The sequence below is a fragment of the Rhinolophus hipposideros genome, assembly GCF_964194185.1.
Source record: "Rhinolophus hipposideros genome assembly, chromosome: 14".
NCBI classification, from domain to species: Eukaryota; Metazoa; Chordata; class Mammalia; order Chiroptera; family Rhinolophidae; genus Rhinolophus; species Rhinolophus hipposideros.
Genome location: NC_138060.1, coordinates 35,791,897 through 35,819,480, shown reverse-complemented (window position 1 = coordinate 35,819,480; position 27,584 = coordinate 35,791,897). Strand labels below are relative to the sequence as shown.

Sequence of the window (27,584 nt, the reverse complement as noted above, 5' to 3'; positions counted from 1 at the left end):
TAATGAATATTAATTCCTTTTCCTCTTCCAGCTGTGACACACGAAATTGAAAGGTACCAATTATATGTACATCTCCTTGCGTCCTCACATATAGGAACCTAAAGAACAGAGCTGCCACCCTTCAGGTCACCTCTTTGCCTTAGGTAGTGAAGAACTTACCGAATGGTGGGTAGCTCTCTATCTTGACTCCTGAAATCACAGAATTTTTCAGAAACAGGTGCTTTCAAACTTCCTGCTTCCCATCTTGTGCCTTTGCCTCTCTCACAAGGTGGGGTGAGGCAGATGAACTGTTGTGAGGTGAGAAAGAATGAGCTCACACACAGGAAACTAAGGGTGTTGATTAGAAATATTTCCAATCAACACACAGGCCAATACTTCATACAGGAAATATCGCTACCTGATATTTTAGCAAAGGCAACTTACACTTACTCATTCCTCATAAAGTTCAGGGCATTTTCAATCATGGTAGGAAGTATAGCCAACAAAACTTGCTCTAGCAATTAGACTGGTAGAATCTTTTACGACACACTCCTGAAACGCAACCACCACTAAACAACCTCGGCATATGAGTCATGAAAAATGTGTCAGGAAAGTAAATAAAAATCATGTCAGTGAAGGATAAATTGGCGGACCCATTTCATTAAAAGGTCAGGGGAAAACTGAAGTCTCATCAAGTAGAATAGTAACCTTATCTTGACCAACAACACTCTTTTGCAAAGGGAACCATATTCATCAAACAGTAAACTCTATCCCTAATTACCTCAATGTTGAGCATCATACCGGTGAGTGTGCCAACCATGTTTATAGGGCCTGTACCAGTGCTTCTGGTTTATATGACTTCTGAGGTCCCCTTCAGCCCTGAGAGATGAAGAACTTGAGTATGTCCCTCTAATCACAGAGACTATGTCCACATCCCCATTTTATCCCTACCTTCATTTTGCTCTAAGCTTTTTACAACTCAGAAAAAAATTCCAAGAAAATCAATCTAAAGTCAGCATGCACATATTTTTGTTACTCAGATAAATACTGGGGGTAGTGGACAACAAGGGTCATACAACTGAGTGACCTTAGAAAAATTAATTCTCTGGTCTTCAGATTTCTTAACTTTGCAATAGAGGTTTAGATTAGAGCGGTAAAGTGCTTCCCTATTCTGACATTCTATGAATTAGGAGAGAGGAAATATTCCCCTTAATTCTTACATCTCAAAGTTCATTGCCTTTCAAAAATGCTACTCCTCTTTTGCTACTTCTGCTTTGGCACCATGATACCAGTGAGCACCAATCAGATATGGCTGCAGCTACCACAGTGAAAAGGCAACATTCCCAGTGTACATGGTAGTCAGAGGAAGGTTCCCAAGACTTCCTGAATGACGGGGCTGTGAATATCAGAGAGATCTCACATGTCACTTAATGGGTTTGGAGGGAAGGACAGGAGGTCTCAGAACCTAAGGTTAATAGTTTGAATGGAAGTATACACATGCTGACAGTTTGAAAGGTCTCATTACCATAAAATCAGCTGTCTCAGTTACAAGGTCAAAGTATAGAACCCTGAAAGGAAACATGGTTATCTGATATATGACAGATTAGGCCACTAAATACCTCGGTCTCAAAGCAAGGCTTAGCCTAGATCCAATAAACAAATATCTACTGAATTCCTGCTTTGTGTCATGTTCTGTGAGAAATGATGGTGATTAAGTGAGAACAAGATTGATCTGGACCCCACTCTCATGGAAGAGACAGGCATTAAATAAAGTATACAAATACATACCTACACAACTGGAAAAGGGCCATGAAAAAAGGGTAAATCATTGGCTGAGATAATATAAAAGGGGTACCTTTTGGGGTTGGAGAAGGATTTTCTGAGAAAGGGACATTTAAGTTGAACCTGGTGGATGAGTAGAAATCTGTCACATAAAGAGCTGATGAAAGAACATTCCATATATGCAAAGTCTCCAATCTTGCCTGTATTTAAATTTGGTCAGTGTGGCTGAGGCACTGAGACTAGGAGGAAAATGAGGATTGAGAGACAAAGTTCAAATCACACTTTGTAGACCAGATTGAAAATTTTTGATTTTAAATGTAGTGGTGAGTGACATGACATATGTAAGCCCGTAAAGGATCACTCTGGAGCAGTGTTAAGGGTGGAGTGAGGAAGACCAAAAATGGAAGAGAGGAAAATAGTTCGGTAGTCATTATAGCCATGAAGTCAGAAGAAGTTGAAAGCTTGGACTGAAGCAGTGGCAAACAGAGAAGTGGACAGATTTGAGAAGGATCTTGGGAGAAAAATGGGCCATTATTGTGATAGGTGGGATATGTGAGTAGAAGATGAGAAAGATGACAAAATGATATTGCCTATATTCATGACATGACCAAGTGAGCAGAGAGACATTAGGAAAAGAAGAAATATAGGGACCAGAGGTGGAAGGAAGGAAGGAAATCAAGAGTTCTGTTTTGATAGACCTGTTAAATGTTACTGTGAAGTAAATGCAGATAAGGACTTAAAAGGGACCATCTGCATTTTGGAAGAACATTGCTGACTCGCACAAGATTGGTTTCGGTAGAGTCACAGGTGCAGAATATAGATTGGGATGAATCAAACAGTGAATGGGAAGTAAGGAAGGGGACGCAGCACATGTACAAAGATTTTTCCAAGAAGTTTGCTGTAAAATGTCATAGTGAGAGGTAATATCAAGGGAAAGTACTGTAAAGCTAAAGTTTGCCACGACATGGAGACAGGCTGCCATGAAGAATCCAGTTAGAGAGCAGAGATTAAAGTTGTAGAGTACGAGGAAATACCTAGCAAAGTAAGGCCTGTGAGACTGGGAGAAGGGATGGTGCCTGGAGAATGCCCTGGCTGCTGACTAAGAGAGGGATACTTCTTCCATCGAGCAAGAAGGTAGGAAATGCAGGTAAGGCTGTGGATATGGTGGTGGGAAGGAGAAAAGTTCCCACTTGATGGCTTCTATTTCTTCTGTGAACAGAAAGATGTCATTTGATAAAGGTGAAGGGGATGAGTTTAGAGATTTAAGGCGAATGAAGGAGATGTAAAATACATTTGGTGATGAAGGAAAAACTCCATAAGGAAATTTAAATAAGATATTTTGGCATTGTTGAGGGTCCAGTTGGACATCGATGCTGATAAATTGAGAATGACACCATCCTTTCCCAATGTGTGATTTTCTCCACAGACCTTGAGCTATGCAGCTCTCTGGATTAGGGCACAGAGTTTGATTCCGTTGGGCTGAGATCAGGCAGTTACAATGACGGAAAGAAAGTTAAGGAAATTGAGGGTATTTGCAAGAGAGAGATTAACATGAAGGCCAATGGAATATAATCTGGATAGGATAGAAATGAAATAGGAAGTGGCTGATAGAGAATCTGGACATCTCAACGAGGTTTCAGAATCATTGTATAGAGACAATTGAGCAAGTGAGCTGGAAAGTGGGATGATTGAATTAGCAATATTGAATGTGGGGCACTTTGTATTTTGAAGAAAGTCAACGGCATGAAAGAGGATAAATGGAGTAGAGGAGAGCAAAAGATCATAGGGGATAGGAAGGAAGCAAGAAAAATGAGAGGTCTGAGTCCTTTGAGGGATGTTTAAGTAGATGTCAAATTTCCTAGAATGATAGCTGAAGGGAGGGAACTGTGGAAGACTGAGTCAGGTGTGAAACGGTGTGACGTGTGAGCAGGAGGTAAGAGGAGAAGATAGCATGGATTGATAATATGGCTTTGAAAAATGTTCTCTGCTAGAGAAGGTTACAGGGAAAGTGGTATCTTAGAGGTTCACCCAGATGTCAATCTAGGCAAAAATGGAGAATGGGATGTTTACATTAGAAGCAAAAGATCTAGGGAAGCTCATTATTTGGAGAATTCTAGGAAACACCCACTGGAAGTGGGTTTTTGAAAGGAGAAAACAGTGTTTGGGGTCTGTAAAGAGTATGGATGCATTGGTAGAGGAGTATGAATTTCCCTTTATACAGTAAGAAAACCCAGGAATGATCTAAGGCTGGGGCAGACAGTGTACAATCCAGGATTATGGGCCTCCTGCTTTGTTTTGCTTTGTTTTGGCAGAAACGGTGTTCAGGATATGATATGATATGATACATGATATGATATAATATGATAATGGCCACATAAGTCAGCACTTTTTTCCTCATGAAAATCATATAAAATAAAGAAAACTTTCAAACTCCATATTTAGTGAAATCAGGAGGCAGATTTAATCCACAGAGCCTCAGAACATGTAAAAGTTCTGCTAAAAGCATCTAAGTGGCAGCAGAAGTTGTCTGGAAGGGGGAAAAAATGACATATAAAAACTCAGAAAAAAGAAGGAAAAACAACAAAATATAAAGAAATGAGCTGGCAGAAACTAGGAAACAAGCAGAAGGAAAAAAATCACAGACATAAAGATGAAATTTAAAAGGCCACTAGAAGAGTAGACACCACAGATAGCACAGTAAGGGACATAGAGACTAGAAGTGAGGAAAAAAACAACAACAACAAAAAACAAAAAACAAAACAAAACAAAAAAACCAGGAGAAAAGGGCACATAAATTAGTTAGGGATTAGAAAGAATGAAAAATATGAGACAAGCAAAGAAGATTCAACCTATGAATAATCACAGTTCCCCCAAAATAAAACTAAATAAAAACTAAACAATGAAACAATAATTCATTAAAACATAATCAGGAAAGGGCGGCCGGATGGCTCAGATGGTTAGAGCGCAAGCTCTCAACAAGGTTGTCAGTTCAATTCCTGCATGGGATGGTTGGCTGCGCCCCCTGCAACTAAGATTGAAAACGGCAACTGGACTTGGAGCAGAGCTGCGCCCTCCACAACTAGATTGAAGGACAATGACTTGGAGCTGATGGGCCCTGGAGAAGCACACTGATCCCCAATATTTTCCAACAAAATTTATAAACACACACACACACACACACACACACACACACACACACACACACAAGCATAATCTGGAAAATTACCTGAAAGAAAAGCTTTGAATATATATATTAAAAGAGTACTACATGCACCAGGAAATTGACAGAAAAATACTGACACATATTCCAGTATGTTTACACACATTAAATAATTTTTTGGTCAACCATGCAAAAATATGGAGGAAAATCACATTGGGGTAAGATTTCTCTACAGACAAATTCTACTTCAGAAGACAATGTAGCAACACTTACAAGGTTTTCAAAGAATAAAATTATGAGTCAAAGATTTTAAATACAGCCAAACTGCCCTTCAGGTATAAAGGCAATTGATTAACATTTTTAAACCTACAGATTTTAAGATTATATTGTACTTATGAGGCTTTTATGCTGTAATACAAGAGACTCCTTCAGCTTTAAAGGCACTTACAGATTGGAAGTGAAGAGATGGAAAAAAATATTCCATGCAAATAAAAACCAAAAGAAAGCCAGGGCAGCTATATGTCTATCAGACAAAATATACTTTAGGCTAAAAACTGTAATAAGAAACAAGGCTATTATAAAATAATAGGGAGACCAATTCATCAAGAGGATCTAATGATTCTAAGTATTTATGAATTCAACACAAGAGCACTTAAATAGCTAGAGCAAATATTAAAAAAATCTTAAGAGAAAAAGAGACAGCAATACTATAACAGTTGGGGACTTCAATACATTACTTTCAACAATAGATAGATCGCCCAGACAGGAAATTAATAAACATTGGACGTAAACTACATGTTCTATCAGGTGAATCTAACAGACATTTGTATAATATTCCATCCAACAATGGAAGAACACACATTCTTCTTAAGTGTACACGAAGCATTTTCAAGGACAGACCATATGTTAGACCACAAAACAAGTCTTAACAATATTAAGAAGGTTGAAATTACATCAAGCATAATTTCAGACCACAATGGTATGAAACTAGAATTCAATTACAAGAGTAAACTGGAAAAACAAACATGTGGAAATTACACAACATGCTCCTGAACAAGCAAAAGGTCAAAGGAGAAATCAAAAGGAAAATAAAAGAGTATCTTGAGACAATAAAAATGGAAATGCAATGTACTAAAACTTATAGGATGCAATAAAAGCAGTTCTAAGAGGGAAGTTAATAGCAATAACAGTGTACATTAAGAAAAAAAAATCTCAAATAAACAACCTAACTTTACACCTTAAGTAACTAGAGAAAATGAAAATAAATGAAATAAAGATTACAAAGACAGTAGAGAAGATCAATGAAACTGCAAGCCAGTTTTTTGAAAGGATAAACAAAATTGACAAATCTTTAGCTAGACTAAATAGAAAATCCATCAATACACCACATCAACAAAATGAAGGACATAAATTGTATGACCATATCAGTGGATGCCGAAAAAGCATTTGACAATATTCAATATCCTTTCATGATAAATAAACAAATTGGGTATAGAAGGAACATAATAAATGCCTCAACATAATAAAGTCTACGTATGAGAAGCTCACAGCTATCATCACACCAAACAGTGAAAAACTGAATGAATGTTTTTTCCCCTAAAATCAGGAACAAGACAGGATGCCCAGTCTCATCACTTCTACATAGTACTGGAATTCCTGGACAGAGCAATGAGTCAAGAAAAACAATAGGCATCCAAATCAGAAGTGAACAAGTAAATTATGTGTTTGCAGATGACACGATCTAATTTGTAGAAAACCTAAACACTCCACCAAAAAACTGTTAAGAACTAATAAACAAATTCAGGAAAACTGAAGGACACAAAATCAATATACAAAAATCAGTTGTGTTTCTACACAGTAACAAAGAACTGTTGGAAAGAGAAATTAAGAAAACAGTCCCTCTACAATAGCATCAAAATAAAATACTTAGGAATAAATTTAACCAAGGAGGTGAAAGACTTATATGCTGAAAATTATAAAACATTGATGAAAGAAATTGAAGAAGACACAAATAGAAGGAAAGATACTAAGTGTGCATGGAAAGGAAAAACTAATATTGTTAAAATGCCAATACTACTGATTGCATTCTACAGATTCAATGCAAGCTAACAAAATTCCAATGACATTTTCATAGAAATAGGAAAACCAATACTAAAATTAGCATGGAACTACAAAGTACCCCAGATAACCAAAGCAATCTTGAGAAAGAAGAGCAAAACTGAAAGCATCACACTTCCTGATTTCAAACTATATTGCAAAGCTAAAATAATCAAATAGTATGGTAAAAGACAGACACATAAATCAACGAAACAGAAGAGCCTAGACATAAACCCACGCACATATACCTAATTAATTTTTAATAAAGGTGCCAAGAATATACAATGAAATAAGAATAGGCTCTTCAATTAATGGTGTTGAAAAAAACTGAATATCCACATACAAAATAATAAAAGTGGATGACTATCTTGCAACAAAAACAAAAATCAACTTAAAATGGATTAAACATGCAATGACATCATAAAAATGGTGGAGTGAGGTAAGCCTCTTAAAATCTCCCCTGGAATTTACAACAAATTGAACAACTGTAACTCCACAAAGAACTCTCTGCGCAGCAGACAGGCAAGACGAAGAGGAGCACTACTGAAATTATCTAAAGGTGGACAAATTGTGCAAGCAGGGGAGGAGGTACAGGAGGACGCAGACCTAGCTTTGTGCTCCAAGCTTACTGCATTCCTGAACTACCGCAGCTGCGGGAGAGGGAAAAACTCAGACTGCTAGGGCTCCGCTTTTGGCCCACAGGGCTGAGGGGACAGCATATAACATGGCTGAACCCAACGCTCACGGCAGAGACCTCGGAGCAAAGACTGAGGGAAGAAGGCTGAAAACGGTGGTTTAAGCCCTCACTGCCAAGCAGAGAACGGAAGCCTTAGGCACTGAGCCTAGCAGCCCCCTCCTTGTCCTCCCAGAGCTCGCCCTGCCCCCACCTGCCCAGAGCTAGAAGTGGAACAGTAGCAGTGTCAGATCAAAAAGACAGAATACTTGCAGTTATGAGAACTGTGGTCCACAGACATGGACTCACAGCCCAACTAGTTCCGGCAAAGGGGAGGGAGCCATGGAAACAGGACTGGCTGTGGTGGTGGTCACGGCGATTGCTCTGGGCCCAACCCACCCCTGTCCCCACCTAGATGGGCAGATCCCTGCAGGAGTAAACAGAGCTGCTGAAACACACAGGCTCTGAATCTGGTGCAGGAAGAGCTTTGGAACTTCAGAAGCTCCCCACATCCCCCCAAGGAGGTGGCACCCAATGACCCAGGTGAACTGTTCACAGAGGAGAAGCTCACCTCCCAGGGAATCCAAGGAGGAGGATGGGACTTAATAAAACATAAAGGAAGAGAAGAGAAAATAAAGATTTATGGAGTTCCAAGGCACTATAATGTTCCAAGGACCTATAATGTTCCAAGGCACTTTTAGGTGTTTTTAAAATTAATCATTTCCTTTTAATTTTCACAACACCTAGTGAGAAGTATGCTGGAGCTGGCTTGCACTGGCTCGAAGAGCCAACTGTTAAATTTTCAGGAATTTTATAAAATTTAATTTGTTAAACACAGCCATTATTCAAAATTAAATTATTTTTTTAAATAATGGTAATAAATACTCAAAACTCATCATTTCCCAATTATTTTACTACACTTTACTATTATCTATGCTCTTAAGGTTATTTATATCTTATATATACATATATAACTTTTACTATTACATCCAATATATATGTTACAGATAATATTACATCTATTATTATATACAGAGGGTGCCAAAAAACGTATACACATTTTAAGAAAGGAAAACTGTATTAAAATTGTAATACTCAATATGTACTAATAGCAAAAGATGAATACAAGTCACATTTGACTTCTGCAATTACAAGAGGTGCTCAAAGTGGTTACCATCGGCGTCCAGACACTTCTGATTATGGCAAACTACTGCTTGAGCAACAATAATCAAAGTGTCCACTTATATACATTTTTTTTTGGCACCCCTGGTATATATAGTAAGGGAGGAAATACTTTATACTGGTGCTTTGATGTTATCTTGGTAACTTGAAATCAGCCATGGTGGGAATATTTATACCTCGGAAATTAGGAAACACAACTCAGAGCATTTTACCCCCATTCTTTTTTTTTGAAGGCTATTTGTTAAACCTTTACCAGCACACTGCCAGTCACACTTCTGTGAAACAGAGCTTATTATCCCTAATTAAAGATGAGAAAACTAAGGCCCAAAGAGAAGCTATTTTTGAAAAAAATCGTGCAGTATATCTGATGCTTTTTACTGTTCTTTTAAGGCAAAATATTGTAAAGGTGATTTGATGAGAGGTTGAAGAAGGTTAAAACTTCTGGTTCAGAAGGTATATATTTTAAAAGCCAAGATTAGGCCTGACACTTTCTTAGAGTCCCCTGGTCATCTTAGCACAAATCAGGTGCTCAATTAAAAATTTGCCTCCTGTGGCTTACAGATGTTTGTTTACTCTTAACGTGTGTAAAATGTCATAATAATACCTTGTTTGACAGGAAGAGACTTTTTGTTCTCCCATTAAAACCTAACATAAGTAAAGTTAGGTTTTAATAAGCTTTGAAAGACTGCCTAAACTCTTTAATGTTACTGGAATGTGTATTACATTAAGTATTGTTTTATTTTTACCAAAACAATCCGTTATGACTCGGAAATCTTTTGGTTCTTCTAAAAATTTGCTATTGGACTGGTAGAGTTTAAAAAAATTGAAAAATATTTTGGAGTACATGAAATAATTCCAAGTAGTTAACAAAAATTCTACTCTTAAACTTTCCAGTATTCATGGGCCACTAGCAAGTGGGATAAGAAAGCTGTCTATGAATTGAACAGATCGATAAGTATTCACTGACTGCCTCTTATCTCTAAGGCACTTATTACATTCCCTCTCCCTTAAATAAGTCATTTGTAACCAAAAAAAGAAAAAGGTCAAAAGCGTATTTTCTAATTATAAAAGCAAAATGTGACAAATTGTGAAAAATCTGTAAAGCTTTACAAATCAAAACCAAAATAGTCTATAAGCTTGCCACCCAAAGTTTACCACTGTTAACATTTTGGCAGGGTTCCTTTCAGAGAAAGAGAGACAGACAGACAGAGACACAGAGAGAGACAAAGAGACAGAGAGACAGAGAAACACATGCCATCATTTTATTTTTGTGAGTTAAAAAGTGAGGACCACATATCGCCCCTACTTGCTATCCTCACTGGCTTGCTGTCACTGATGCCGGGAAGTCCAATAAGTCTAAATCATTCAGTGTGATCTATAAAACCAATTCTCGTCCTGATCCATACCTCTGGATCCTGCTCCCTTTCCTGCTACATCCTTCATTGTACTTTACATTCTAACAGTATCTCCTTAAGTCCCCTCAAATACACAACACCTTTGCAGAAGCTTTTCCTTCTGCCTGTGATATTAATCTGTTACCCACATGATGAATCCAGTCAGCTTTTAATGTCCCCTTTGGGCAGCAACACCCCCTGGCAGCCTTCCCTAATGCATTCAGATACTCCATCAGACATTCCCCAAACTGTTATCCTCTCTGCTGTCGCTCTGCCACATACGGTGCACAACTAAATTCTGCCATCACATTTATTACAGGGGATTGCAACTTGTTTGCTTCTATGTCTACCTCTTTTCAACTCCCAATTTCTACTATCATTTCAACTCCCAATTTCTATCACTTAACCACGGTCAGTATTAAAAATTATTACAGCACTGAATCCAGGGTCTAACACTGTGTTAGAAGGTTAACTAGGCACCAAACGGTATTCTCCATAGCAAAGCGGAACCTATTTCTTTTTTTTCTTTTTCTTTGTCAGAAAATAATCTGTGCAGGGATTATTTAATTCCAGAGGAGACCGCTTGGTGTCATCCCTTCTGCAGTGGAAGCTGACAGGTGACTTCAGGATATGGGCAATTTGGGGTAGTGAGAGATGGGCTGCCCTGTGTGTGCCTGGGAAACATCCCAAAAAGCATCCAAAGTGAGACAAATAGCTGAGGCCATAGAGTGTCCTGTGTGCCCCCCCTGACCACAGGTTGCTCCTTGCTATCAGTGTTGCTAACAGTAATAGCAGCAGGGGAAACGTAAGGGCCAGAGCTCAACTCAGGCCCTCAGCGGGCTGCCTCCCATGACTCCAAATCCCCAGACAAGGAGCAGCTGTTATCCATCCATCTCTCTACAGATGACAAGGGAGAAAGGGAGCCATTCCCAGTCTGGCTGTGTCAACTTGGTGGGATTGTATGGTAGAAGTACTGAGATTTCAATGAAACCAACTGACATCCCAATTTTTTTCCCCTCCGAAAATACTGTTCATCAAAGATGACTATTTCAGTGCTGGAAATACTGTCATCCTTCCCAAAGCCCCAACTGCCAATATGTGTCTAATGAGGAGAGAAGATGCTTGGTACTTCTCTGTATGTGCTAAGGAAAGTAAGACACAAGGGGATAAAGTAAAAGCTACATATGTGCACACCCCAGGGCTGACAGATGTGTCTTCACAGACAGCTTTACAGGATGCAGGGAATTCTCGTGCAGTCTCTATTTCCAGGCATTGGCAACAAATTCTTAGATAAGTAGGTGCTTAAATGTAGTATGTATAGCATACCCTCGAGGTTAGGCTGCGTTTTCATCTTCCATTTGCCACTTACTAGCCATGTGGCCTTTGGGAAAAACTATGGAGTTTTCTCTGAGTCACAGTTTGCTCCCATGTACAATGGAAAAAGGAATAATGGCCAATCATTTCTATTCATTCCAGATATTATGCCAGGTACTTTTACTTATGTCATCATATGTAATCCTCCTGAAACCTGATGATGGAGATGACATTAACTCCATTTTGCAAATGAGGTTCAGAGAGATTATGCGACTCCTCCAGAATCACACTGTGATGACAATGGAGGTGTACTGGTCACATCTTCCTTCAAGAGAACCTACTGCCAGGAGGGTAGTTGGGGAACATCCTCCAGCTGCCATTCCTTCGAATCCACAGCAGCATTCATCACTGAGCCACACTCTCCCAGAGGCGCTCCCACCCAATGATGGAGAATGATTCCACAAAGAAAAAAAGAGAGACAGAGATGGGGTTATCCCAGCCCCAAGCAGACACCGCTGACAGGCAATCTTTGCTCTGAGATCCTCACTGCCTGGCTGAGATTTTCCTCAGAGACGCACTGAAGTCCGGGGCTCTTCTTACCCATTCCTCCTTCCTTCTTGATCTCCTTTCATAGGTATCGGACTTGCATCCAATCTGAAAGCTCTTCTTACCTAATCTGTTCTCTTCCCCCTTTATTCTTGGCATGTCCAATTCTATCTTGGCACCTTGGAAGACCAAAAATGCACACATATGGTAAACACGATTCACTGAGTCAGGTCCTAAGAGGGTTCAATGAGAGCAGGAATGGAATAATGAGATAATGCTTGTGAAAATTCCCAGGACACTGCTGGCATAGAGGCCAGCAGTTCACAACCTTTGGTACACCTGAACCATTTTTGCTAGGTTTTCAAAATACATAGTCAGTCTCCATCTCAGATCTATTACAAGCGCTGGTGAAGGGTCACTATATTTTTAAAATAATTTACTGGAGTGAAATTCACAAAACATAAAACATTTTAAAGAAAACAATTCAGTGTCGTTTAGTATCTTCACATTGTTAGCTGTGGGTTTTTCAAAAATGTTTTTATCTTGTCCAGAAGGTCACATCTTTTTGGAAAGCACTGCAAAAAAACTGATGGAGGAGATCATTACGCATCTATTAAATTGAAAATAATAAGTGGTTTGCCCTATCTGCTGATATGCTTTGGCATGGAGATGCTGAGTATAAAACGTAATGTAAAAAAAGCAAAAAGCAAGCAAAAAGAAACAGGCCGTTCTGAACACACTGATGGTGACTCTGGGAGCCAGCACCACTATATGAAGAAAAGAGCACAGGTTTTCACGGCAGACCAACTCTGGGTTGGAATGCCAGCTCTGCTATGATTCAGACTGTATAACATTGAGAGATACACATAATTTCTTTGCAACTGTTTTCTTATCTGCAGAGATAATATCACCCTGGTAGGGATTTGTTATGATTACACGTAAAGGACTGCACTAGGTATATAATAGTTGCTGAATAAACACTAGTTCCCTTTGCTCAGCTTATCCTTACCATATTTGCAGGGCTCAGGGCAAGAGAACAAAATGAGGCCTAATGACCAAATATCTGCTTATTTGAAAATTGCAAATCAAGGTAAAGATGGTACCCCCTTTACCCTCTCAGTTTCTTAATTTAATTTTCAAAAATTATTGAGTATTAATTCATGCGAGGTACAATGTTTCACTTAGATTAAGATGTCAATCATGGAACTCCAGATAAAAATGGAGGAAAGCCAGGAATATCTACAACACTTTTCCAATCTTCTAATTGAAATAATAACACACACCAAAAAATATGCAAAGTTCCTGTAGCACTGACACGTGGAAGTATTAGACAATAGCCAAAATCTTATTTAAAGGTAAAACATCAGAGCCATTTATTTTGTAAACATTTACACATCACCTACTACTATTTGCTAGATTCTGAGTCAGAAATAAAATAAGAATGTCTGCTATTACAATTACTATTTAATAAATTCTAGAAGTTTTCCCAAATAAAATAAGGAGGGAATATCAAATTATTATTTGCACCTTCGCATGGAAGCATTCCTTGGCCACTCCATTTAAAGTTTCAAAGCACCCCACAACTTATTTGTTATCTCCCTCCCCTGCTTAATTTTCCTCCATAGTATCTACTACCTTTTAACAAGTTATTTACTTCATATGGTTATTTATTTTGTTTATTTAATTCTTCCCATTAATATGCTAACACCATAAGAATTTTCCAATGTATAAATATAACACAATGCATTCATCCATTCTCCACATTAAGGACGTTAGGGTGGTACCAGGGGTGCCAAAAAAAATGTACACACATGACTTGTATCTATCTTTTGTTAACGGTATATATTGAGTATTACAATTTTAATACAGTTTTTTCCTTTCTTAAAATGTCTATACATTTTGTTGGCACCCTCTGTATATATATCATCACCATTATAAACAATAAACGTGCTTATATGTGTCTTCTGCACGTGTGAGAGTTTCTCTGTAGTAAACACCGTCAATTCTGATTATTTGCTGTTGTTGTGTTGTGTAAGTTCCCTGGGAACACTGAATTAGCATATACTGAACCAATGCTCCAAAGGGAAATACAGGGTTAGGTCTCTGCCAGCCTCTGATCACAACTTTTTTGTCAACCAATCAATAAACCACCTTGTTTTATGTATGTTTCTGTTTAAAGACACCTTGTTTAAGATATGCTGTTGATTCCTTAACATTGAACTCACAACCAACAGCACTCTTAACAAGGGCCTGAATGACCCTTATGCTTTCTTCTGTAGGCCCATCACAGCCTCCTTGAATTTAGGAACAATAGACAGCATTTCAGCACTATGCTTGAGGGTCATTCTAAACAGTTAAATCACCAACAAAAAGCACAAAAACGCAGAAAAAGCGTTACATCGCGGCCACGAAAAGGACCCTTGTTTGCAGTACAAGAGCTAATGCAAGAAGGCAGACCGTCACTTTGTTTGACCTCAGCTAGGACTGGGCACACTGAGTGACTCAAAGTTTTGCCACTCTGCACATGTCTGCAAGTGACTGTGAGAGCATCATGAATGTTGATTTGATGGTTACAAATAAATTTCAGCAAGTAAACAAACATGCAAATATGGAATCTGTGAGTAATGAGGATTAATGACACTTAAGTAGTATTCCTGGATATTAAGGCATAGCCATCTTCAAATTTATTAGATATTGGCACAATGTTGTGCAAAATGGTTGTATTATACCTATTTCCATCCTAAGTTTCACTCCATCTAAGTGTTTCCACGTCCTTACCAACCCTTGGTGATATTACTATTTTTATATTCAATCAATCCAAGATACATAAGATGGCAATTATGATCGGTTGTTTACCTTTGGACTTACCAGATTACTAAGTGAATAAGAACCCCTTTATATGTCCCATCATTTATGAACTGCCTGCTGAGGCTCTATGCCCATTTTCCTATTGTTTGCTGACTGATTTGTCTTGGCTATCCTTGGACATTTACCTCAACACATAAATTTTAGAATAAGTTTCCTCGGTTTCATGAAAAAAGATGTTGGAAAATTTATTAGAATTGCGTCAATTTTATAGATTCTTTGAGGAGAACGAACATTATTAAAAGATGTTTTAGGTGTTTCAGAGATGTTTTGTGGTTTTCTCTGTAACAATACTGTGCAGTTGGGAGTTAAAATTATTTCTAGGTATTGTGTAGCTTTTGTCTTATTATAATTTATATGTTAAGGCATAACATTTTCTAATTGATTACTGTTGGTATAGGGTTTCACTACTGAAAATTTACCCCTAGTTTTATTGAGATATAATTGACATAAATACTGTATTAGTTTAAAGTATACAACCTAATAATTTGATATATGTATGTATTGCAAAATTATCACTACAATAAGTTTAATTAACATCCATCACTACACACTTATAAGTTTTTTTGTGTGTGATGAGAACTTTTAAAATCTACACTCCTAGCAACTTTCAAATATACCATAGTGTTGTTAACTATGGTTGCCATGCTGTGTTAGATCCCCAGAACTTATTCACCCATTTCCTCCCCCACCACCACCCCCCAAACTCCACCTCTGGCAACGACTAATCTGTTCTGTTCCAATGAGTTTAGTTTTTTTTAGTGAGATCATACAGTATTTGTCTTCCTCTGTCTGACTTATTTAACTTGGCATAAAACCCTCAAGGTCTAGCCATATTGTCATAAGTGGCAGGATTTCCTTCTTTTTATGGCTGACAAATATTCCAATGCAATATTCCCTAGCATTGATCATATTCCCATGAAATTGCAAAATTCCATTTAGCCAAAACATTCTTGAAAATTTGCCATAGCAGTTAGATGTATATATGTAATCATGTTGTGTAATTTCCTTTTATTCATAGTTGGTTAAGAGGTTTTCTTTTCGTTTTATTTATTTTTTGTCTTAAGTGTTACATCGTACTCAATGCTTTTTCTGATGGAATTGCATATCAGTTTGATTTTTTGTTTGATTGTTTTTTGGTGTGTGTGTGTGCCGCCTATGTTTCTCTCCGCTGCCTCCTTTTGTTGATTTGATGGTCTCTTGGTTGGTACTCCAGCCTGCCCCCAATCTCCCCTCTGCTTCTAGACTAGGATGAAATGCCACATGACAGGGCTTAGGATCTGTTTTCTTTAGCAGCTGCCATGTTGTCACGTGTGTATTAGGTCTATATGGGATGACTCTTGATCAATGGGAAACAGGAGTTTTGAGGGAATTAGACTGATAAACTTTCCCTCCTGTTGCCCCTCTCTGAACTGCGTCATGTACTCTTCTCCTGCAAACCTCCTGCAGATGTTCCCGTGAGCTGAGGGATTCTGCCTGAATGTCTATGTAATGTGCTTGGAAGTTGTGGCCAGAACAACAACACAACTGCTGCACATCTTTCCTTGTCTGACATTACCTCTAATATTTTCCTGACTCTCACAGCTGAGACTTGTACCTCTCAAAGTATCAACACAGTAATCTGTGCCCCAGGCTCTGCTTTCCAGCAGATCCATCCTAGAGTCCTCAGAATAAAATGTAGTGTATCTACTGAGACAATGTTAATGTTAAATGTTAAACATTTTTCTGTTTTAATTTCTTTCAGATATTAATATGGTGCTGTATGTTGGTGCATAGACTGATATAGTTCCATCCATCATCCCCAAGATACATTCTTCTTGGTTATGATGTACTTTATTTGTTTTTTTTTTTTTTTGGTTATGATGTACTTTTAAAATACTGGATTTGATATGCTGGTATTTTATTTAGGAATTATTCATTAATGAGTCTAAGAGAGATTAGTCTATAATTTCAGTATTAAGGTAACACTTGTTCATAAAACGAGTTTGGTGGCTTTTTTCTTTTTGTGTTCTCTGAACTAAGCACGCATGAGACGGGGATTACCAGTTCATTGAGATTTAATAAAACTTGTGTTCTAATTTTATTGGCCTAATGTATTTCTTAGGATTGAAGGGAGTATATTTTTAACTATCAAGTCTATTTCTTTAATGGATATTGGCTTACTGAGGTTTTCTGTCTCCATCAGTCAATAAAATGTTAAGTATTAAAATGGTTTGCATAAAAAAATGTAGTTTTAAATTTATGGAACAGCAAAGCATGCTCATACTCTATGATTCAGTACAATTCTACTTTCATGCAGTTTTTCTACTGAAATTATCATAAATGTCCACAAAATATATACGTAGGGATGGAAGTTCAAAATAGCATTTATTATAATAGCAATAATTTTGGGAAAATATAAATATCTAAAATATTGAAATTGTTTTAAACACTGTGTTATATGCACACAATTGAATACCAGGTAGCCAATAAAAGTTATGTTCTTGAAGAATATTTAGAAATTAGAAGAAATTACTTCAGATTGGCAGGTGAGAAAAGGCTATATATTCTATTGCTACTTAATTGTGTTTGCAAACGGGGTGGGGGGAGAGATAGAGAGAGAGAAGAGGGGAGGAAGAGGAAGAGAAGGAGGAAGGGAGGTTAACAGAATATTAGGATATATCCTAATGTTTTAACCTTGTTATAGTGTTCATTAAAATTTTATATATTTTATCATGAACAGGATGATACTTTTGTCATCAGGAAAAAAACATGTTATAAAATATTTTTAAAAGTCACTCTTGTTTTCTACAGCCACCAATCTGGGATGGGGTGTTAGATTATCCTGCAGGTAAGGCTCTCTCTCCTAGGTCAATGCCATGTCCTACTTACACTGAATCGAGATGCACAATAACCCCACACTGGAACTCAGTAAGCAACTGCTCTCATCTACAACGGCTATCATAGCACGTCCCCACTACAGCCCTTCTCTTGTCAGAATGCATTTAGGGCGTCCTCCAAAGCAACCCTTTCCAAAACATAATAATGTCTCCATGCCTGTCAGCCTTATCCTGAGATACAGATACTAGCTTCTTGAATTGACTCATGTTGATTGCAAAAAAGAAAAGTCTCCACCGTGAACAATAGCATGTCCTGCATTCCATGCAACATCAGGTGCACAGGAAGGAGACCCTTATTGTAAAATGAGCTACAGAGGAGCATGCACAGAGCCGGTGGTTATCAATATTCTTATCAAACCGCTGAATAGGAAATCATTTGATCTGGGGAATGTGCAGATGTAACAGAAAAGGCATGTCTTTAAAATTTTTAAGTTCTGCTTTAAGCCTTTCGAGGCAGGCAAAACTCAAATGGACAAATAAATAAGCCACCCCAAGTGGCAAAGCTCTTTCTGACCTCATGCCTTCCCACTCCCTCACTTAGGTATCCATTCACCTGTTATTGGTTAGCGTCCTGATCACTGCGGGAGCCATTGTGGAGGATCAAAGATTTGTTGCATGCAGCCCCCATCTTCAAGGAGCTTATTCTAGGAGACTTTTGAAATCAAAAGATTCTACTGCATCTCCTGTGCCAGAAGGTAGATGAGCCAGAGAACAGTGAGAGATAAAGTTGAGGTGCAGAAATTGCAAAGCAAGAGGGTTGGACGTTTTAGCCTATCTACATGAATGGGGAGGCTTCTAAACACCTCCCTTTGGGTCGGAGGGAGAAAGCGATGATCTAGGGAGGGGCAATAGTTGTTGAAGAAGGGAAAGAATACTTTAGACTTTGATGGGCACAATAAGCCAATAATGAGACTTCAGAAATAGAATATATGATGTCTCAGAGCATGAGAAAGACTAGCAGAGTCCTGGCAGTGTGATTTCTTAAGAATGATAACAAGAGAAAACTATACAGAGTGAATTCTAGGTTCCAGGCACTCTGGTAAGCATCTGAAATGCTTTATCTCATGTAATAATCACTGCAACTCTATGAAGCAGGTATAGATGAGCAGTAAGTATTAACTCGGAGACAAAGTGATTTCCCCCAGTTCTTGCCCTTAGTAATGGAGCCAGTATTTAAATCCAGGCAGACTGACTAGAAACCCATGTTCTATATACCACACTAGTGGTTCTCAGTGTGGTCCGTAGACCAACTGCATCAGCATCACATGGGATCTTCTTAGAAATGCAAATTTCCAGGTCCCCTTTGCCAGACCTGCTGATTCAGAAATGGGGCTCTGGCCCAGGAAGCTGATTTAGCAAGCCCTCCAGGGGATTCTGACGCACCTGACGCTTTAAGAACCACTGCTCTATCCCAGACTCTTTGAAACCAGAGATCTGGAGTAGAACTCTAGCTCTCCGATTTATCAGCTAGGTGACCTTAGGCCACTTATGTACCTTTCTAGGCTTCAGTTCTCCTAGACACAAAATGGAGTTAATAAAAAGTACTGCAGTCCCAATCCTGGAGGGTTTTATAATGAATAAAATGAGATAAATGCCAGCAAACTGGCTAGAGCAGTAAAGTCTCCATAAATGTCACCTGCAGCCCAAGTTTCCTGGCCATAGGTTGTGTGTGAATCAGTCAACAGTCCTCTGACCGCAATCAAAAGGCCAAGGACTTAGCAAAGAAGGCTGGAGGGATTGGGGTAACAAATCCAGAGGTCCACAGGAACCAGTCATTACTGGGTACCGAAGACATCAAGAACATCAACCAATAGAGAAATGACTCAGTGAAATATTATAACATCTAGGCAGCAGGGGGGCCTGGTGGGTGTGTGAACAGGAAGGCTGTTTTTAATCAAAAGCCACAAGAGAAAAATCACAAACTCGAACACTGTCCTTTCAGAAGATCATCCATCACCGAGGCCAACATGCCTGAGCAGAACAGTATTCGAGGTGGCACCAAAGCACAGCCACCAGCTTCCTAAACACTCTCGTTCAAGGACCGCGGTGGAGCTGTCAAACACACCATCAGACTACGGAAAGGGGGAAACTGAAATACCCAATTAAAAACAAAAGCGTCTCTCCTCTACACAGTCTAGCTTACTTGTGTAACTGCTTATAACACCAAAGCATGATAGTGCTTCCGGAAAAAAAAAAGGGAAGGTTACAAAGAATGTTTTCCACTCTCAGATGCAATTTAGGGTGATCGCCTTTTGCTCCCCTTTATCACACCCCCCGCATGCAAAGCCACCTAAATGTCATACAGTGCCCTGAATTACAATGACATTGAGCTGTGAATATGAATATCTAACAGAACCTTCTTTCTTTTGCATGATTAACCCCATTATTTTAAGAAATACATCGTCTGGATACTAAAACCCAACAGCAAATTCAAGTAATATGTCATACTACGTGGTGCTTCTAAAGATACAGGTCATTAAAATGATTCAAAAACAGCCTTGAAAATAAAAGAATTGTGAGCCTGACAATACTCTGTATGAGGCATATGAGTCACACACACACACACCGATTTTTATGTTATAAATATACAGCACAATATATAATCATGTTACTTCAAAAACCCTATTGCTTTGAAAATGCTGATATCTTCTGACGATGTTTATTTTTATGCAATTTTTGATTTACTTTCCAATCCACAGAGTTGACTTCAAACAATTTAGTCACATTATCATAATCTATTATCAGAAAAAGCAACGTAGCTTATTATAGCTGGTCAAAACTGTAGAGATGGACAAGACAACCTCAGAGTGACGTCAGCAGAAACAGAGGCCCAGAAATGTTACTCTAAGGCCACAGAGGTAGGTAGCTAGGGACACAACTAGAACTAAACTCTTTATCACTTGCATCTTCACCCAGGGTACTTTGTCCCATATGAATACACTTTTGCAGAGAGAGAACCAAAAACAAAAACCAAACAAACAAAAAAGACAACCTTTAAGAGTAACTATGACTCATTGAATAATTTCGTTGGTTTATTTAAGGAATCATTCCACAGTGCTATGTTAGAATTTAAACTTCCTTACATTCTGAAGGACTGGATTTCAGTAGCTCCTCTAGGACCCTAGGCAAGTAACTTAATCACTCTGAGCCTTAGTTTCATCACTGGTTAAACTGCAGCAATTCTATTTAACTCAGAGTTGCTGCAAGAAGTGAACATGTGTGATATTGCCTGACCCAGGAACTCATTCAAAGTAGTGCACGGCAAATATGCATGATCATCAGGCCAAAGGAAATGGAGTTGGGCGTATACAGTGAGCATGCTAAATTATAGCCTTTCCAAAACTTGAATGGTTAGCTAGGATCTCTGGCTGAAAGGAGTCATTAAACTATGCATTCAGTGCAAATCAACAAACAACAAGTGCTGGCGAGGATGTGGAGAAAAGGGAACGCTTGTGCACTGTTGGTGGGATTGCAGATTGGTGCAGCCACTATGGAAATCATTATGGAGGTATCTCAAAAAACTGGAAATGAAACTACCTTATGACCCAGCAATTCCACTCTTAGGTATCTATCCAGAGAAATCCAAAATGCGAATTCAAAAAAATTTATGCACTCCTATGTTTATTGCAGCACTATATACAATAGCCAAGACATGGAAACAACCAAAATGCCCATCTGGATGGGCATTTGGATGACTGGATTAAGAAACTGTGGTACATTTATACAATGGAGTATTACGCCACCATAAAGAAGAATGAAATCTACACTTGATCTTAGCCAAAAGGCCGAGAAGCAATAAGAATGGAATCTTACCATTTGCAACAATATGGATGGACCTAGAGAATATTATGCTAAGTGAAATAAGTCAGACGGAGAAAGATAAATACCATATGATCTCACTTATATGTGGAATCTAAAGAATAGAATAAATGAACAGGCTAATCAGAAACAGCCTTAGATAGATAGATACATATATTAAAAAAAAAAGAAACTGAGGGTTGCTAAATGGGAAGGGGTGGGGATAAGGGAGAAGGTGAGGGGATTAGAAAGCACAATTGGTAACCACAAGGTTGCCACAAGGATACAAAAGACAGTTTGGGGAATATAATCAATAATGTTGTAAAGATTTTGGAGGGTATCCAATGGATACTTGTCTTATTAGGGAGTCCACTTCATGGATGGTATAGATGCCTGACCACTGCAGTGTACACCTGAAGCTGAATAATAATGAATGTCAACTATAATTGAATATATATAGTTACAGAATGTGCAGTAAGTACAGCTTAAGGAATCGAGTCAGTGGAATTGTAACAGCAATATACAATGCCTGAGGAGTAGTAGATTGGGGGAGAGGGGTTATCACTTTGTGAGAGGTATGCATGTCTAACAATTACATTGTTTTGTACATCTGAGACTAATAAAAAAATATATGCATTCAATGTATCATCCTATCACAAGCAAGCATGTCAGGTTTTTCCAAAAGTATCCTCCCATCCCTTTTCTGTTGTCTGTCCCTGACTCTCAAGATCCAAATATAGAAGACTGAAGGCAGAACGTGTAGGATTGAAGGGGGCTTATGGTCCTTCATGACAATCCTCAAAACATGATCTTAATGAAAGACCAGGACATAAAAAAGTAGAGACCATGGGGATGACATCAGCAAGAGTCATACAAACTAAATATCTCAAAATAATTTTCCATTTACTTCCCTCCCTTCTCTCTTTTCCTTACCAAGACCCAGGTAAGCCATTGCATACACCTCACCAATCCTACCATTCTATTTCCAATTAACTTATGATTAATTTATCTCCATTCTAAACTGCCAAATCTAGATTGTCTCATTCATTAGTCATTCATTCATTCATTCACTCACCAAAGATGCCTCTTAAATTCTAGGCCAGATAGGGAGTACTAACCTGGGGGGAGATGGCTCATTAAGAATATGCTTGGCCCTTGGGAATGTCCTCACTCTGGCTGTCACTGAACAGGTTTCCTGGCTTCCCTTCTCACCACTTAATCCATCCTCTAGGAAAGGCCATTGTTATCTTCCTACTCAAAACAAACACACAAAAAAAGCACTGAACTTCTTGAAATTCTCAGAATTCCATGCATATGCAAATGTCCTTGCCTTTGCTATTTCCCTTTGATTAGACTCCCCTTCTAACTTGGCAAGCTATATGTGGTCTTCCTCCATGGTTCCTGGATCACAGCTCAGCTCCCAAAACCCTTGGAATTTCCTAAGTGTTGAGAGTGATAAAAAGTGTCTTTTGTTTTGTTAGTGAGGACGCTTTTGAAAAGCATCTTAGGATGAAGGGGTGGCTGACAGTGGAGCCAACCATGTGACTAGAGGGTTGGGACTTCTGGTCCCACCCCCTGACCTCCAGGGAGGGGGAGAGGGGATGGAGATTGAGTTCAATCACCAATAGAAATGGTTTAATCAATCATGGCTCTATCCTGAAGCCTCCATGAAAAAAACCCAAAACAATGGGGTAAGAGAACACGTGAAGATGTGGGGGGAGAGTGGAGTGGCACTCCGGGAGAAGGCATAGAAGCTCCCAGCCCTTTGCCCATACCTTGCCCAATGCATCTCTTCCATTTCACTGTTCCTGAGTTATGTCCTTTCACAATAAACCGGTGATCTAGTAAATAAAATGTTTCTCTGAGTTCTGTGAGCCCCTCTAGAAAACGAATTAAACCCAAGGAAGGATAGATTCATGGAAACCTCTGATTTATAGCCAGTCTGTCAGAAGAACAAGTAACAACCTTGGCTTGTGACTTGTGTCTGAAGTGGAGGGAGGGGCCACTCTAGATAGACTGAGCCCTCAACCTGTGGAATCTGGTGCTGTCTCCAAGTAGATGGTATCAGAATTGAGTTGAATTCTCAGACACCCTGCTAGTGCCTAGGAATTGTTTGTTGGTGTGGGGAATCCCAACATACACACTAAGAATTAGGCCCAGGAACACCCTTTACTCTCAGTCACGGCTCGAAGGCCTGATTTTTCCTTCGCTCCCATAGCAAGTCGCTCGTGTTTCCATTATGGTTATTCTCACAATACATTATGGATAGTTGTTTCCTTTTGTTTCATCCATTAGACTAAGGGCCTCTCAATATAAAAAAATTTTATCTTAATTTCTATTTCCCCAGTGCCCATCCAACAAGTGCTTGGTGCTTAGCAGGTGTTCAGTCAAGGGTAGATGATGAGACATCTTTCTCTTTCCCTTGGAATTTGTTACATGTTTCAACCACTCCAACAGCCTACTCTGACAGTTATAATCAGATCACGGCTTTATTTTTACTCAGTGTGTGATTTTCTCTCAGCTCCTCTGGGTCCAATTCTCATGCTATGAACAACAACACAACAAAATGTGCTCAGATGCCCCGAAGAAAAATATAGACCATCCGTTTGAGTGACAGCCACACAAGGAAGAGCGTGTATTAGAGTTATATCTCAAATATTCCCTCCTTCTCTTTCCATTCATTCATTCAACAATATTTATTGAGCACCTGATATGTAGAAAGTCCTGTTCTAGAAACTTCAAACGTTTATAATTGAATATCTAAATCATGGAGTCCTAAGGATACACTTGTGGTGGGGAATGCATCTATGCAACCATTGAAACTAAAAAATTTACAGATGTATAAATACATATTCCCAATAGAGAGAATAGTTCTCAGCAGATTCTCAAAAGAGTTTCTCAGTCAAAAAAAAAAAATCGAAGACCCATTGTTCTAAGCTCTACGTGGAACAATACATATTTACACTTGAAAAAGTTCCAAGACAGCTATTTGCATATAAAAGGAATCTTCCTTCTTTTATAAAACACCTTTTTCAAACTTCAAGAGGTGCAGCATGTATTAATTTACAAGTGGACTCTTTAAGTGTCTATAAGTCTTTTTTAAAAGGATGTCTCTTTTTTCCTAGAGTATAATAATCCTACCAGGATACTGGTAGCTGTGTTTTCATTTTTTTCTTTCTCCTCCCAGACCAAGAACAGTGCCCTGAACACATTGGAAACTCTACAACTTACAATATTCTCGAGTCCACCTCAGAGCATAAGTCTAAGAGGGAGCAAAAAGTGCCTCATTAAAAGTGACCCCAAAATACAAATACAGATATTAAATTCTTCTCACTTCATTTTACTCCTTCAAGTTCTTAAATTACATGAATAAGCTTGATAAGAATCATGTAACAAAAAAAAAAAAAAAAAAAAAAAGCATGTCCTTTGGAATCAGACTTAAGGATCTGGGTACCAGGCTCTCCTCTCCAGTTATTAGCTGTGACCACGCTCAAGTGGCTTTATCTTAACGGGCCTGTTTTCTACCTAAAAAATGGATTACTGTTAGAATTCAGTGAGACATGCCTCACAGAGTGTCTGCTTCATAATAGATGCTTGTGGTCCTACTTGGTGCTGCTCACCAAGGGCTTCTAGTTCTTCCTTCTCCCAGGCAACATTCCCTGCCCTCTTCAAACTGAAAGTCATCACATGACTTGCTCTGGCCAGTGAAATGAAAATGGAAGTTATCTGTTTCACTCTGAATGAAGTTGTAAGAATCAGTATGTGAGCTGCCATTTCCCTTTTCCAATGCTCTTAGGGGAAGTGGAAGCACACGTTGAGGTGATACCTCTGTTACCACGTGTCTCTGAGGAACTTTAGTGAACGGAGACACACACCAACCTAAGTTGGACCTAGCAAGAGATACACTTATATTAAGTCACTGATATTTCGGCCCTGTTACCGTGGCATAATCCAGTATAGTTTGACCAAATTCTGTGCTCAATAAATATTAATTCCTTTTCTTGATTAAACCTCATTAGCTGCACATTTCTTGTTGCATTTTGTTCTTAGAAATTAGTCTAATCAAAAAGTTTACTCTAGCATCAATAAAATGTTTAAGTTTGTTTTCTTGATGGAACATCTGGGCAAGTAGCATATAATTTATTACGTTTCTTAAAATTAAACTTTCATTGGAAGAAAATTTGAGGTTATGAGGATGATCATCTTTCCCCATGCTGCACTTTCTAGGTTATGGGGCGATGCTGCTCGTTACTGCTTTCTCCATTTCCAGAAATCAAAATCCACCCAGAATTCAACAGCTTCACATTAGAGTTAGTTATCTGGCCAGATCACTTATCACAGAACTGTAAAGTTAAGGTTGTATGTGTTAGTATATGTGTGCATAAGGGTTGAGGGAGGGTTGTTGTTACATCCCACTATTAATATGGATACAGGATGAATGGAAATCATCAATTTGAGAGAGTAAGAGCATTTCCCAAATTTTCTATGGCTGCTTAACAAACTGTATCAAAGCTTAGTGGCTTAAAACAACAAGCATTTTATTGTATCTTAGGGGTTTTCAGGTCAAGATTTTGGGGAGGGCTCTGCTGGGGGAGTCTTCTGTCCCATGTGGCACAGATGAGGCCATTCAGTGGTGTTTATCTGGTAGCTAGTCTGGTCTAGAGTCTAAGATGGTTTCACTCACACGCCTGGCCCCTTGGTGGGAAGAGCTGGAAGGCAGGGGCTCATCTCATAGTCAAAAGGTAGCTGGGTTTCTTACATGATAAATCAAGATTCCCAGAAAGTGTTCCAAGACAGAAATCTGCAACACTACTTAGGACCTAGTCTTGGAAGTCCTAGAATAGCACTTCTGAAATGTATTGGTCAAAAAAAGATCAATTAGGCTATACTCAATTAGCTTATATGGAGGAGAATTAGATTCCATGTCTCAATGGGAAAAATAGCAAAGTACTTGTAATCATCTTTATTACACCATAAAATAGCAACCTTTTGACTGGTTCTCTGATTCCTTAAGATATCATTGGATCCAACAACCCCAGTCACTACATTAAGCTTTGATGAGCAAACAGTAATTTCCTTACAAGTTTAAATGCCTTCCTTTTAGCCCCAGAGGGTTATCGGGATTTATTTATAAAAACCCTACTGTGCTAGGTATTTCCTTGCTCTCTCCCAACCCTAATGCACTCTCCAACCTTTCCTCCCTTGCTATGTTCCCTGGAAGTCTAACCTGTATGGGTTACATCAGTGGTTCCCTTGCCCTCTGGTTTATCCTTGGATGCAGTCCATGGGAAGCACTGGCAAGGGAGTAAAGGGCAAGAGGAGAGTGAAAAAGGGTACTACTGACCAGCTACCTCCCCTCTGGAGCATTGCGGTTGGTCATGTTCCTCTAGCCAAGCTGAGGTCACAGCTCCTGTCAGGCATCCTCCTCTAGAATGATATTTTCTTTAATTCCAATAACCCCTCTTATCCGTGTCCCTTCAGACCTAGGAATGACAGCAGCTTCAAGATAAATCAAAATAAAATACATTCAGGCTTTATTAAAACAATTCAAAATTAAATCTATTTGAGGCCTCTTTGAGTTCAGTGTTAAGTAAAAGTATATTCTTAGATTAGGTTTTTTTCTTTAAACATCAAAATATTTTTCTATGAGAAATCAATGAGGAAATTACTATTGAATTTACTTCTCTAATTGACCCTCTGTCAAAAAGCACCAACAAAAAGTTGATCATCAACAAACTAGATGATATGAAATATTTTCTCAGTTAGACTACAGACCTGAAATATTTTAACAAGTAATCCCCAAATTTCAGTTTGACTGATTCAGTTGACCTTACCCAACATTTCTGCAGCATTGTCTGCTGAACACATGATGAAACCACTTACTTACCTCTCTCCTACTAGCCTGTGGACCTCTC

The 27,584-nt window shown here is 38.7% G+C and overlaps 1 protein-coding gene across 5 annotated transcripts in view; it reads right to left on the bottom strand.

Annotated features, from left to right (window-relative positions):
• The window catches only part of CPNE4 (copine 4), a 389,988-nt gene that overhangs the window by 306,319 nt on the left and 56,085 nt on the right, over positions 1–27,584 (bottom strand). The window contains exon 1 of one of the 5 annotated variants that reach the window (XM_081072346.1): positions 27,014–27,122. The exons of the other annotated variants lie outside the window; for them this stretch is intronic. The gene's annotated coding sequence lies outside the window, so the exon portion shown is untranslated. Of the gene's footprint in view, positions 1–27,013; positions 27,123–27,584 lie in introns of those variants that run through there. 5 annotated transcript variants of the gene reach the window in all.